This window comes from Sipha flava, unplaced genomic scaffold, assembly GCF_003268045.1.
Source record: "Sipha flava isolate LNK unplaced genomic scaffold, YSA_version1 194_pilon_pilon, whole genome shotgun sequence".
Classification (NCBI taxonomy): domain Eukaryota; kingdom Metazoa; phylum Arthropoda; class Insecta; order Hemiptera; family Aphididae; genus Sipha; species Sipha flava.
The window spans coordinates 917,003-934,045 of NW_020272758.1; the positions used below are offsets into that span (position 1 = coordinate 917,003).

At 27.0% G+C, this 17,043-nt stretch overlaps 1 protein-coding gene across 3 annotated transcripts in view; it reads right to left on the bottom strand.

Annotated features, from left to right (window-relative positions):
- The window catches only part of LOC112681654 (extracellular serine/threonine protein CG31145), a 79,278-nt gene extending 64,943 nt beyond the window's left edge, over positions 1–14,335 (bottom strand). For 2 of the 3 annotated variants that reach the window (XM_025551917.1, XM_025551914.1), the window contains exon 1: positions 13,621–14,335. The gene's annotated coding sequence lies outside the window, so the exon portion shown is untranslated. Of the gene's footprint in view, positions 1–13,616 lie in introns of all 3 variants that reach the window. The other variant, XM_025551915.1, reaches the window with a different exon arrangement.
- Between the last annotated feature and the right edge of the window lie 2,708 nt (positions 14,336–17,043).

Sequence of the window (17,043 nt, forward strand, 5' to 3'; positions counted from 1 at the left end):
TATACGAAAAAATTGATTAAATTTAATATAAAAAAATAAAATATATTAATACAAATTTTAATTTATTATCACTTGATTATATTAATTCAAATTTCTATTACAATATAATTTATCATATTAATTTTTAAATATTTCAAAATCATTAATAAATCAAAAACAATAACGCATAATGCAAACTATTATTATAATTAACTAGAACAATAATTGTAAAAAAGAATTTCGAATACAATTCTGTAATTATTTTCATCGGTTTATTTGTTTGCATATTAATCATTACTTAGAACTTACATGAATAGTACACAATTTAATTATATCACATTTGAATATATCGATATTTTTTATTTCTAGCTAAAAATATTAACAACATTAATGCAATCATAGTAATCAAAAAATTACCTGTGTACTATATTACGTCATAATAGTATAAGTTAGTAAAATTATTTATTTTTTTAATATTTATTTAAAATTAACAATATAATTATGCATAGGTACATTATATTGTAGTAATATACCAATATAAAAATTAACACACAGTTAAATTTAAATTTTCATATAATACAAGTATATTTAATATTAATGAAAACCTAAGTATTACAATGGTTATGTTATTTTCATTTAACTGTTTTTTGTATTATATTTATGCAATAGAAATAAATGAACATAATATTTTTGGTCTAATTTTCAAACTCATAAATCTTATTTATACTTCAAAAATATAATAACATTACAATCAACTCAATTTCAACACTATATATAATAACACGTTAATTCTCTATGAATATCCAAGGATATTTTTTAGGTACCACCAATTCCTAAAAATTTAGGGACAAATATCCCTCTATCAAGGATGATATCGATTTTCAATAATAATCTATAGATTTTCATACCTTGGTCAATTTCTATATCACTAGTTTTTATATAACTTTAAACGTAGTACTATTCTTTGTTCAACTAATCTAGGCATTAGTTTAATGTAATTTAAATCTTTATTTTATTGATAGTGTTTTGTAATATTGTATTCCAATACTTTTCTCAAAATCCATATGGCGTATATTAAAAAAATAAATAAATAAATATTATAAAAATATTTTAGGCATCAGAAACAATAAAACTCTCATGTAAACGTATATGAAATTATTTATTTGACGATTTATACATAAGTACTTGCTACCATTTCATAATAAAATACTCTAAATGTATCTTTTAGTACAAAAAAGTTTTTAATTTTTTTATTATCTTAACTTTATAATTTTTTGAGTTCATTCTGTAGTAGGTTAAAATTTTTAAAATTAAATAAAATATTGGCTAATCAACTGCAATTAAACGAGATCAAAATACCTTCCGATCGAATCGAATTGGGCGAAATAATGGAATAAATGTTCGTATTTCGAGTTATAAAATGATAGTCGATATAATATTACAATACGGCGACTATATAGTGCGATTTCTGCAGCAGTATATAGGCAGATGAGCGCTATTTCATTTTGACCGGTGTACAAGAGTACACCAAAACGAATCGATTAATCTCGATCGGTTTCCAGGCGTAATCCTGCGTGTAGGTAGATGGTACATAAAATGTATACGTGTAAAATATATATATATATATATGTATAGGTACAGTGTGAACGTTTATATTGTTGCCCGATGACACAAACAAATAATATAGGTAACGGGCGAACGGAAAAACCTCGGCACACCCTGTGTAATTGCACGGAATATATGAATCGTCGTGTTCCGAATCGGGCAAGAGAGCGAGTGGAATAATCGACGGGAAAATATCGTTTGACTACACATTTTAAATCCGTAGTACATCATTGGTTATTTTTTAAGTCATATGCAAATCGTATTGTTATGATAAGTAACATTTTGTAGGTCTCGTATATAATGCATTCCCGGGCAACAAGTAAACACGATTCAATTACCCATGCGTATTGCACGTATCAAATGTGCAAGAGAATTGTTAGCTGGCATTAACTAAAATATATGTTTGTTGCTTTTAATGTACCGTGTATATAATATGCGTGCATCAAAAGCGCGACGATTCCGAATGCCGTAATAATAACTGTTAATTAATCAACTTTCGATACTCCACTGTTCTGTAAATGAAAATCCGTTTACACTCGAATACATTAATACCCCACAAGCCAAAATTATGATAATTGTATCCCGTTCGCCCCACATACGGTAAAATGTCTACGTATAGCTCGATCGCGGTTGTGCTTAGTCTTAAAAAACAGACGCTTATAAGCATTTTTTAACATATCAAACAACCAAGGTCTATAATATAGTTCATGTCTTTTTTTTCAATGAATAAAAAAAGAAAAAAGTATAACAGCCCAGGAAAGACCGAATTGAAAAAAATGGTGCAACGCTATTTTATACTGTTAATTTTTTTTGTGCTCACCTCGTGTAATTACGAATGTAAAACACGGTACGTCTCGCTGCACCGGAAATTAGCCGTCCAAGGATTTCGTACGGAATGACAGTATGCAATAGACGAATATTAAAATTTTCAATACGGCTATTTATAAGCACAACACATACATAAACACTCACACACACGTACTCACGTTCATTGTACAAATAATTGAGTACTTACGTGCTCCGGAAATGTAGTCTTTATTATAATTTTCTGATAAATTCAAAATTGAATGTAGTACTATTTCCTACAAATATTTACTGTATATTAGTGATGGGTCGAACTGTTCGAATCTCGAACCAAACCGAACCTTTGATGTTCGGTTCGGTTCGAAATTCGAAATCAGCATGAAAAAAAATCGAACCGAACTATCAAGTATCTTTTACTATTCGAAAATCGAACTTGAAAATATTTTTCGAACCAGATTTACTGGCCACGATAGTTCGAAAACCAAATATACAATTCTACAAAAGTTATTTTTGAGAAATAAAAATTGATAATGATTATTTTGAAATAATTAGACTATTGGCGATAGAAACTGATTATCTGTAAAGGGCACGTTATACATTATTTATAATAATAATGTTATTTTTCCAGACGCATGTTACACATCCACCCTCCGCCGATCAAAACATTAATAAGTTACTTATCACCAATATAAGAAGTGTATCTACATCCATAAATTAGCTACTTTTATTTTTATCATATTTATTGTAGAGGTTAAAATCTATTTTGGGTAAATCCATGGTAATATTCCGATACCGCGACTGTGCTGTTAATAAAAACATGTTTACAACTTACGTCTTTATAAATTCTACTAATCATTCTATATTTGTGAATTATAGTTATTATTACTAGTTTTTTATATATTATTAAAATATACTGATTGTATTGTCATATTACACTCAATACTCAATACACAATGAATATTTTATAAGCTATAAGACAACACGATTGAGCACAATACTGGTTTTGAAAAATAATAATAATAATAAGAAATTATCTAAAATTTAAATGTATTGTAAATAATACAATTACTTAGACTTAAAAGTTAAAATGTAGAATAGGTAATACGAAAATTTAAAATACAATAGTAATTAATAATCATGGTTGATTTAATTTTTAGGTAGGTACAATGTACATGATAAAAAGTATTGAGTTCGAGTTCGAGTTCGACTTAAAATCATAATAGATTCGGTTCGGTAGAAAATATGAAGGTCCGGTTCAGTTCGAGTTCGAAAAAAATAATTTAAAGCTCAGTTCAAGTTCGGTTCGATTTAAAAAATCAGGGTTCTACCCATTACTACTATATATGCATTATTACTCACATACGTGTTGTAAATACGCTAGTCCATATTTTAAGTTAGTAGGAATTTTGCCGAAATTTAATATAAATCAATAAATCATTGAATCTAATATTAAATTTTACAAAATATAGTTGAAAATAAACTTTTAAAGTTAATCGAACAAAAAAATTAAATATAATGTATTTAAAAATAAAACTATAGTTTCATTAAATGTATAAAAATACAAACCAAAGAATTATTGTTTGCTTTATTTATTAAAGCAAATTTTAATAATAATAGTACGTAATTTATTCAATAAATTTATTTATTCTTTGCATTTTCATTGTTTGCAAAGGCTACTATAATTTTTTTACTAAAAAATATTCATTTTTTTTGTTGTATTATAATTTTACAATATTTTATTTTGATTATTTAATAATAATATCAATAACTTACAGCAAGACAGTTTGAAAATTATAATCTATGATTAAAAAAGTAAAACTGTTAAAACATACTTGAAATGCTTGGAGGCGTTTCATGTTTATCTATGTAATTTTTATTTAAAAATGCATTAATTAAAACCTTTAAATCAATATTCATATTCATAAGCAAAGTCGTTATTTAATAAATAACTGTACTTTCTGTTTAAAGAGCAGAATTACCACAGAGAGATGCATGTAATTTACAATCAAAGTAATTATGTAATGAAATTGTGTAGTAAACAAAAATTAACATGAAATTTAAATTAATAGTAGTATAAACCATCAATGACATGATATTATTAAATAAACCTTGTAAGTTATAAACAATAAAGTTTTATATAGTGATACACCTAAAAACATTATACTCGTTGATATGTCTCCATTGTAGATCTATTATAGAAGTACGTCAGTATACACTTAAGGTGATTAAAGTTAACTATTTTAAAACTAAATATAAGTATAACAATTAAAAAAGTATACTTTGATTTTCTCATACTTTAATGAGTCTAACGTAATAAATTTGAATTATTATAAAACTAATGAATTCGTTCACATTATTCAATGTTGCTTACGGACTAATTACAATTTATTCAAAAATCTAACTTTAAAAACAACTAAACATGTAATCCCATTGGAATAATGTATTAAACAAAGTTTTGTGTATTTAATTTATCGCCCATTGTAAACTTTCATCTTGACTGCTTTTTACGTTTTACTCTAAACCGTTACGTTTGATAGTATTCCCTCTTTATAATATTGACTGTTGAATAAAAACTGTGTATCACTACGAAATGACACTAGCGATGATAACCTATACAAGGAAACTATTCGCACCAAACTAGACCGTAGATCCGTTTATGATGTATCACGCTTCTGTTCCGACTAGTCACGAAATTGAAAAACGTAAGCATATTAAACCCGTTGCAAATATATTTAAAGAAAACAAACCATAAACCAAATAACATGAAAATATTCAACAAAAATATTTATGTAAATTCTATATTAGATAAACCATAGTAATTTTAAATCAAAATCAATACATATATTCATTGCAGTCTAATTCTATACCAATAATTATAAGTAAATAGTATAGAACTTATTTCAAATGTTAAACACAATGTAACACCAACTAAAATGTAAATAATTATATTCTGGAAATGAAATAGTAAACAAATTGGTTAGAAAAAGTAAGTTTGCACGATGAAGATTTATTGTATTATACTATGCGATTTGATTTATTTTCACTAGGTGCGTACAGATGACGTCAATATAATGGCGTGACTACAATCAAATAATGATAAAAATGTTATCGTTTACAGAAAAAAATGCGAGAAAATGATACGGAACGAAGAAATCAAAAGAAAATGAGAAATTATATCAAAACAGTCAAGTTAGACAAGAGTTAAGTTTCTAAATGGAGAAATAATTTTAGGCGAGTTTTTCTACAGTTTAGGATTTTTAGAGAAGTATACCATAAAAGTAAATTATGTTTTCTCCATTAAACACCCCAATTGATACTCTGTTATAATAAATAAAAAATATAAAACATTAGTTAACTCTAGTATTCTTGAGTTATTAATTTGGTAAGATAAAACTGATGTAGATTGAAAAAACCTTTTTTTAAATATACCGCAATCAAGTTCAATAAAAATTCTTTGGAAATCTGAAACCAAGTTTCCCAGCTTTTGACTACAAGAAAATTTACTTATAAAATCCAGAATTTGACAATACGAAAAATGTCCTGAAACAGCGTGTCATCGTATATAGGTATAATCGTATAAAGCCAAAACAGTTTATTTTAATTCGACGCAAGGTAGCTTTGGACCATTGAGTGTGTAACCAAATTTATAATATTATATAGGTATATTATAATATATAATATATTCCAGTGACTTTATATATATATATAAAGTTACTAGAATATATTCAATAAAGAGTAAATGCTAATATTATTATATAGCTACCAAAATAAAATCAATAAATGAAGTAAAAATTATTTTATTATTGAATATTTCATTTATTTATATTATACATATTATTGTTGTTCAATAAAAGTAATCACCCACTGAATTGCCGCTATCAGTTTTTTACTACTCAGATTATATTTTTATAGTCCGACAGTTAATACTTTACACGATAGTCAATAAAAATAAGATAATGAAGCAATTTTTAAGTACTCTTTTTTTAAGTACTTTTAAGTACGGGTCATTTTAAGAAGTGAACAAAAAGTGTGTAAAATGTTATAACAATAGACGATTAAAAAAATATAAATGTTCAGCTATTTGTATAATACGGCGTTCAATTTTTATACAATGGATACTAAAGGTTTTAACTTTTGAAAAGGTTTTCTCGGAACTTTGCATTTCAACTTTTTTTTTTGAGAACTATAATAGCATGCGTCTGTAATCTATGAGCAGTGTGAGCCTAAGTTATTTTTATCTTTGTAAGCAAATACTACAAAATGATATAATAATATAAAACAAAAAATTTGACTATTCCTGAGAAATAATTAGTTTTTTAATGTAAAAATCTATTTGACTAAAAGTATAATAATTATGGACAAACTGAAGTAAAAGGTGCATCTACTATCACTATGAAAATTCAATCTCATATTAAATGCTGCATTTGAAAATAAATTTAATGTCAGCTGTACAACTTCATTGCACGATAAATCTTATGTCATTTATTAAAATAATAAAATATAAAACTATTGTTTTTCGTATTAAGCGTTGAAAATAAACCCAGAAAATCGTCAATTTCTGTAATGGTCGTACAAAAAATTAAATTAAATTAAATTAATATTATTCTTCTTTTAATATCTATGGATTCCTTGCTCATTGCAATATTGTCCATTAAATTATTCTTTATAAACTCAATTTTTTAATTTCAAACGTAGAGATATTGCACTAAAATATTTTTTTAACTTAAATAGTTGTTTTATAATTTAATACACAGTTTTATATTGAAAATCGTAGTATTACTACTTGTATGATAGTATAAGAATCGTCATTTAACAATGAGTCCTTATTATTTATAATACTAGTATTAAAGATAAATTAAAAATATTTTTTTACTTTTCTGAAGTATTTTCTAGACAAAATAACTATATATTATATAATATGGATAAATTTTATTATGAAGGGGCATGCAAATTGAAAACATAATATATTTTCATCACGTTTCTAGAAGACGAATATATCATTACTCACAAGTCTGAAGTATTTTAAGTGAACAGGCTTAAACAAGTATTAATAAAAATGAAAAAAATCATGAAAAATCAATTATATTAATTTTTTAATGGTAATACTAATTATTACACTACGGTTTATGATTAAATTAAAATACATAAAAAAAGAATTTCTCTCAAGCTAAAAAGAATTAACATAAAATTGCATCATTTGTACCATACAACAGGGGGCTTTGTTTCTACTCTAGTATACATACACCACGTACATTTTATATTTTTGAAAATTGTTTACAAATAAAATATTGTTCAATTAAATTATAACAATAAAACATTTTAGGACTTATAAATATACAATGGATGGTCAACTAATAAAAAAAGTACTCATGAAAAAAATGAACAAAAAAGATTACTAGGAAGACCTAGGACCCGATGGATTGATGTAGTTTTCGAAGATTTGAAAGCCATAGACCAGAATGTGACATGTGAGTTAACTTACAATAGAGAGAGATGAAGAGACCTGTTGAAGGCAGCAATAGTCCTTAATGAAATGGTAAGCTGAGAAAATAAAAGAAAAGAAATAAATATATAATATATATATAATATATGTATATACAAATATTATATACATATAAATATACAATTATTTAAATCAAATAAAAGTTAAAAAAACATTTTTGTTTATACGGAAGAAAAAGAAAAATTTAAGAAAGATTGACCGTCCTCTTTGTTCAAATGAAAACTATTAGTAAGAGTCTTTTTAAAATAAAATATTGTAGTAGAGAACTGATTACCGTTAAATCCGAATAAATAAAATGCATAACTGCTGTATATATTTTAGAAATTCTAATGAATTTTGAAATATGCAAATACTAACGTCGTATAATATATAAATAAACCATTCAACGTCTTAAATAAAGATCCGTAATACATTCAATCGATCTAAATATAGTATACTATATACTATATTTATAAAGTATATGCAAAACATAAATGTCCGGTTTAATAAAAAATAAAAATATATAATTTTAATATTATTTATGAGTTCAATAATATCTATCATCAGTGATCAAATTATTCTACTACTACAGTGCCTCTAGTAATATACAATAATACATTGTTGTTATTTTATATTTATGAATGAGTTCCACAAGAAACAAAAATAGAAATGACAGGATTACGATTTACAATCGTTGATCTACCATAGTTATATTTGCATCGAATTTCACTTTAGTATATACACCATATTTTCTCAATACTCAATTTAAATGTTATTGTACTGTTACGTCATGGCAATTAGGCTAGTAAAATATTATAGATATCTAGTAATATCTTAAATAATTAACAATATATTATTATCATAGTATCACATAATTTAGCAGGTATCCTTATATTGTGATTCACCCCAAAACCGCAATAGACATTCAATTGCAATGCACAGTGACATAATACTTCATTAACACATATTTTATATTAGTAATCATCCAATCAATGCCAAATATAATTTGATACGTTATTCATATTATTTATATATCCAAATAACTGAAAATCTGCTAACATTTTTCAAATACATTCAAATAATAGATCAGATATAACCTTAAAATACTTATGCGTTTATCGAATGCATTGTAAATATGTATAGCTGTTTCGTACATTCACATATTTTTTTGTAAAAACTTAGTAGATAAGTAGATAAGTACACAGAAATGGTACAGTACATAATATTTTTAAGCGTTTTTTTCTTTTTTTTTATCAACACAAATTTCGTGTTATGCCGGTATCGAAATGAATATCGAATACATTTTTGTACGGCACATATCCAAAATTCGGATCTTTAATTGATATTTTTTCTAAGGAAATTATTTTCCAGTTTTTAAACACATTATTCTCAAAATCAACTGTACATAAGAAACCGTCCTACTTTCTCCGTATCTTCAATAACCGCAGTCAGCGACAATAATAGACAGTGAACAGAAAAGGGTCCTAACACACGTCAAATTCATCTATTATATATATATTACTTTATATAGAGAGGCAGTCCTACAATATGAAGTTATAATAATATTTAAGTAACGCAAAATCAATTAACATTGGACCGTTATCAATGATGATAAAAAACAACATTTTCCATCCAATGTATAGAATCTGAGTGTTTGACGCACTATGATGATTACACAACGATTTTTCATTTTTTTTTTCTTCAATTGTAGCGGTCTTCACGGCCCACGAAAATCTAATCGACATTGTCCTAATAGCGTTATTGTATATACGGACATGTCTGAATTCCGCAACGAAAATAACAATCTTTTTGTTTGTTTCTATTTTTTTAGTAGTCTGGTAGCACTATAATATTTTGTACTTCTCATAACGAACCTCAGTTGGTTGCCGCCGTTGACGTAGGTAATCCACAATAATTTTAATGTAAATTTGGTTTTATAGCAAAACAATCTCACACATACTTAACACAGATTTAAAAGCCACTTTTATTGTTTTTTATTATTGTTATTCAACCGATTAGTGTGTGTGTCAAATTTAATCAAAGAAATTTTTATTGTTGACAGTTTTAATGTCTTACTTTTTCCCTTACATCATGAAACACACCGTAATGATTAATGAATAGATTATCATAATAATCATAATTTAGATAATGACAAGAAGATATCATTTTTGTTTTAGTTCCCATTCCTTTATATGTACAGTACAGATTGTAACTTATCAGAATAATTTTACGCCGAAAATAATATTATAACATTTACATGGCATATGACAACATATATATAACGTTAATCTTCTTTTGATTAAGTAATTTAAAAATAAGATTCATTTGATTTCGTTAATTTTGATAATACTTGAATGGCTGAAGAATATATAATCATATTTTGTTCTTAATTCATTATAAAGACTTACCTTATTTTATACTTATGATTGATTATTATTTAATTGACGTACAATTTAATTAATTGATTAAATAAATAATTACAAATTTTTATTTATTAATTATATTGACCAGAGCTCTTGAATATTATAGAAGGTTTTCAAAAACATTCGATAATAGTCATATTCTTATGAATAATAATGAAACGGAAAATAAAATGCTCTATATTCAATAGTATATTATATAATATATATATATAAAATATAAATTATTATTTATATTTATCTTCTTATTTCTGCGATTATTTGGTAGATTAAATGTTATGGTTAAATAAATGGTATAAATGTAAACCGGTACATTTATACCGATTAAAAACTAGCAAGATCCTAATAGTTTATTATTTTATTAGTATTTTATTTAATTCTAGTATTGTTTAAACAATTATATAATTTAATAATTAGATAGTTAATTATATAAGTAAAATCATAATAATTAAATAAGTAGTTATAAGGAGTGGTTGATATATCAACTTAAATAATATAAATTTAAATCAGATTATTTTGTGATTATTATTTTAGTTGATTTTTTTTTTTTTGAAAGTTTATTTAAAATAACTATGTAACTTCAGTTTTTGTAATAAATAAGCAAATATAAATCTAACGAAAAACTAATTTATTGAAAAATGAAAATCTGACACAAACAAATTCAAGGATAATGAAGTGAGAAGTTTAATAAAAAATAAATACGAACAAGTTAGGTTCCCTATTTACAATCCTAATTAGTAAATTACCTTTTTATTTAGATATTTCACAATCCACCTCATAAATCATAAAGATGTACTTTAATTTCAAATGTATTATGCACTTCTGTTAACATCGAACAAAATCTTTTTGTACTATACCTACTCGTATTTATAACATAATACAAAAATATAGCTGATAAATGTACGGTTGAATAACTTAACATTCTTAAAGTAAATATTACAACCTATTATACTTATTATAATTATTACCTATAATTTTAATTCGTTTAAACAACAATTTAAAAATTATATTGAATTATTTGTTTTTTGATCAAGATTAGTTACATCTTAGATAAGAACTCTGAAATTTATTAAAATATTTGAAAAAAAAGTAAATAAATCATAGTACCACAATGCAGGGGCATATTTATGAGGCACCGAGGGGGCCCGAGCCCCCTCCGAAATGAAAAACACCATTGTTAAAGATTGTCTAATAGTGTTATAGTAATTTTTTTTGTAATAGTGTACTTTCTCCTTCTCTTCCACCCAAAAATCAAATACATAATCGGTCTCCTCCGAAATGAAAACCTATTTACGCCACTGCCATTTAAAAGTAAAAATCAGTAACAAAAGCAGCAGTTTAGTTCAATATCAAAATCAACAGGTTGTCATATTTTAAAATCTTAATACAAATAAGATAATAATTAGGGACCAGATTTATATGCACAAAAAATCCTCAAAATATTCTTCTAAAAATGCTGTAATATGCTATAAAATATGTATTTATTTTTAAATTTGTACTTAAATATTCACTTAAAATATTGTTTTAAATGATGTACAAATATGTGAAATGTAATATTAATGTAAAAATAAGTATTAATTAATACAGTATTATAAAAAGTATAAAAAGCTTTTAAAATATTTTGTCGTCAAGTCGACACTTGAATTCTATATTATTTATCTATACATATATGTATATATCATACATATGTTGTATATGACTATAATATGGGATATGAGTATGTAATCTTATCTTTGGAAATAACGACCGGTCGCAATTTTATCGATATTATGTGTCTGTGAACGTGAAAATACGACGAAAACAAATATATGTGCTATTAATAATAATATGCACTATAAAACTACAAATATGCATTGAATATGCATTTAATAGGTAAAAACATTGAAACATGCAAAAATAAAATTAGTGTTATTTTAATAAGAAATATCTAAATCGGGGACAATGCTCATCAGATTTCAAAAAGCTTATTCCAATCCATACATGCACTTTCATATAAATTCGGTCCCTAATAATAACTATATCTAAAAAAACTAATTTACAATAAATTGAATATTCTGATAAAATTATCCATTAACTTTAAATAACAATAGTATAACCTTACCATTTATAATTTTAAAGTTCAAAATAAACAAAAATATAAAAATACAACTACTAACAAAGTATAAAATTATCTATAATTTTTTTTAAAATCTGGAAGTTTAATTGAATGATGATTATTAATTTATTTTCTGTCTTTTATAGTAATAGTACTAATGTTTTCATATAAACGATGCATTTATCTTAACTTATTTAATATTGTAATGTTAACTTTACATATTTATTTTGTATCATTCAATTTAACTCTTTTGACGAGAACTAAGACTAACACGCGAAAAGAAAAACACTAATTTTATCTAATAAACAAAATTATACAACTTCGAATTAAAAACAAAGAGAATCGTTATAACTTTTTATTACTGTTTTATTACTTATTTCTTTTTTTGCGTAATAACACGTTTTTTATAAATGATGAGATAAAAATAAATAAAAATACTATGATTGCAACTAATTTTTGGGTATATCGGGCGACAAACAATAGTTGAATCCTATGGATTAAGATTATAAAATCATGTCCAAAAGATGTAGGAAAACAATTTAAAAAAATTTCAAAAACACATAATTTGTAATGCGCTTTGAAGTACAAAATATATATTCATCTATTTATTATTTATTCTTTAGCTAAGGAGCCTTTTGCCTTTCTAGAATATATTAATATTGATAAATTACATATCTATGTATAGTTACTTATTTAATACAATACATGAAATGACCAATAAAATACACGATTAAGGACACATATACCAAGTTTTATTATTTCACATTTAAACCAAACAAGAAAGTGGCCCATTGAATATTTTTCGTTCAGGCCGAATATTTACAAGCCATATAATATATTATATTATTATGTTGCTTTCGTGATAAGTCTCATAAGGCCTTATAGAAATGGTACGTACAAGAAAATACATCAGGCAGTAAAACTTATTAACATCGCGTTAAATTCTTTCTCACAATTAATCCAATGTAGCAGACATAAGCAATATAATTTTAAATCCTACAGCCACAGGATTAAAATAATCTTCAAAGATATACCTAACCCCTGTAGTCCTTCTTTAGTATCGCATATGTAGTATGGACGATATTGTGTCGACAGTAAAATATTGAGTAGAATTCACACGTCGGTTGTTTTTCTTTTGCGACGTTCACTCTCATAGATCTCGTACTGGGTACCAGGTATATTTCATACATACCGTTAGACAATATTACCCATAATATAATGTATCGAGTACCTACTAATTAAAACGTCCTGTTTGTCCGCGAGCACACGCACTTTACGCACGGTCGATGTGGATTTTTCAACTCTGTGGTTTTCCTTCTGCGTCACGGCACAACCACTACCACAGCTACAACCACCGACTCCTACTTCTCCTTCTCCTTCTTCTTCTTTTTCTTCTCCTCTTCCTTATGTTCCTTCTGCTGTTCTTCCTCGACGGGTCGGCAAGTACCGCGAACAGTTAACGCGGTTTTCCAACGGGACCACCGCCGCCAGCCGGTCGAGAACACCTGTTGATCGACCGATTTGCTTTTCGCTACACGTATTCGTGCACGACGAGGGTGTATAACGCGATGTGATGTACACGCACGGAAAACACAACCGAACCGAACGCGAATACGTCACGCGCTTCGTCGTCGCGCCGTACACTGCACAGACGGCACCGGGAAAAGTTCGCGAAGCGACAACGGATTCGCCGACAGGTCAAACCGATTGAAAGACACTAACGGTTAGCGCCAATGATTGTCATCGATTGTTGCGACTGTGTCTGCTACCGCGGTTCGTCTGCCCGACCACTGTATCGGCGGCGATCACGTGCGCACTTGGTGAGAATATAATATCGCGTGTACGGCGTGCGCGTGTATAGTACCTGTATGTGAACGTGTACCGCACCCGCGAACGAGCGCCGCCACTGTCCAGAACCGTACGCGATCGGCGACTGGCGCGTGTAGCACGACGACGAGCGCGTGTTGTTCGGTCTCCGCGTGCGGCGGCGGCGTAGCGCGTCCGTGTTCCGCGCGAGTAGGGAAACAGCGACGGCGGATTGGACGTGCCGCCACCGCGACGTAACGTCGTCGTGAAACACCGTCATAGATGTACCACCTAGTCATACCGCGTACCGGGGATAAGGTCGAGTTGCATTTATCCTTCTCGTAATGCGCTCGGGTCGAATGTAGTTTTTTCGGAAACATTAACTCTTTTTTTTTTTTTTTTACAAGACAGAAGTTTATAGAAAAAAAAAAAAAGAAGAATATAACACTATAATAATAGTAATACGGCTTTCGTTTACACACGTTTTCGTTACAATCACAATTTTTTCGTCCACCAATACTATGAACATTTCCTCTATCTGGTGCTATCGGTTCGTCGATAAAATTACGGCATCATCATTAGATTAATTATAAAGGTAAAAATATCATAATTTCTTTTCTCCGAAATCGGCCATTATTTACTTGTATTTGACGCGATTCTACCGTCTCAACTTCATTATTATATAAAATACGATTTAACTATACCCATTGACAAGGGACATACTGCAGATCAGAAATTCAGAATACAATTTGAATTGAGAAAATTACTAAGATTTGAAACGTTACGCTTGCTGTTAACATAGTTTGCAATACAACGTTCACGATTGAAATATGATTATAATCATAGGTAAAAACATACAAGCTCCGGTTTGATTCCTGATATGAATCGAAATATACGTTAAGTAATGTTGGTCAAAGTCGGTTGAATTAAGCAATCGATGAGTAATTCTTCGAAAAAAAAATTTCCTTGATAAGCAGTTAACTATTTATTTAGAGTAAAGTAGTCTAGTATTTAGAGTTATTTAGAGTAAATAACGTAAGTGCATGGAATAAAAACGACCATAAGAGACGTGCAATACATAGGTAGTACGATCCTAATAGTACTATCATAGTACCAGTTTATCTGAGTGTAGTGTATTATTATATGTATGTTTTTTTATTTATCTACAATATTATACAATGTGTTTGTCTCAAATTTCTGCGGATGAATAGCTATTTCATTGCTATTAATTTCGAAATTTGATCAAATCAACAAGCACAAGTGATTGGATAAATCCGTTGTAATAATATAGTGAAATAATGAAATAAAAACCATGATGTTATATTAATATACCTAACAAGGGCACCCATAGGAAAATTCTCAAGGGGGAGACAACATTTTAATTTATCAATCTATTCAAAAATAGAAATAACCCACGATATAGGAAGGGGTTTACAATTTTACATTATACTATTACATTACATATATCAAACTGGAAACAATAAAATAATAATTATTTAACCAATTTATCATAAAAGTAATTAATTGAAATTTTTATTTAATTAATAATATAAATTGGACACTTAAAACATTAGTTATATTTATTAAAATATTAATTTACAAATATTATATAAATATTATGGTTGTGTACACACACACATATACATACCGTATTTCTGGAAATACGCAATATTTTAAGAATTGATAACTATCCATAGAATAGAACGAAAAAGCGTATTGTTATTTATAGCTAATAATCTGATTTTCTAAACTAAATAAATAGATTTTTCATAAACAAATTATAGATTTTCATATATTAAATTAAATTTTTAAATTATATTTAAATAAATATTTTCTGATTATAGTAAACAATTTTCCAAGATTTTTGACATTTTCCAGGGGAGGGGGGCATATGGGCTCCCTTGATACCTAAACATAATACATATTTATAAAGTATTTATACTAGTGACGAGAAATTTTTAGGAAATTTAAAAATATTCAACTCCTTTGCCTATGAGCAGAACTTTATTTATTGTCATTAACTTATTGATTAGTTTTTATAATAAAGTAATAAAATAAAACAAAAATTAGTAATATGTAAATCGCGATTTTATTGACTTTATTTATACTTGATAGTGAATTTTTGATTCGAAACCGGTCGTCCATTACAAATATAATAATACTCCAGGCTAAGCTTTTATGTGTAAATAAACAATAAATATAACAATATAATAATTTAAATACTAGAATAAAAAAATAACTATCTTATACTCATAACTTTTAATTTAAAGTTAGTTTGAGATTACATTTTTTTAATCGTGTATCGTGATGGTTGATCTCCCGCAACACTGTGTTCATCACATTTTAATATTACAATTACTCCAAATATATCTGGTAGTCAGGGTAGTCATATTGTATATTATTGCTGTATCTATTAAATTCTACATTCAAATAAATTACTAAATATGACCTTGGACAATTTCTAACCATAAAATACTTAACGGTTATATAGACCGATAACAATAAACTATTCTGATTTGGAAATTAAATGTATAAACACAACTATTTCGATTTAGTTGCATAACTCTGAATTAAGTATGCCATATGTGTGTATCATGTACAGTAATATCTGTTCTAACAGTAGAAGTCCATTAAATTCACTAACTGGAGAACAACTAGACAAGGATTTTCATTTTACACTCGTAAAACTAACAGTGTAACAAACTGTTAAGTTTTAAAATATATTAATTTACCCAAAATACAACCGCGGTTCAACTACTTGTTGCAGTATTACATAATTTTCTAAAATATTCAATTTCAATGCTTAGTTCAATATCTTACGTGTCTAAATTTACTATCGAAAAACCATTTTT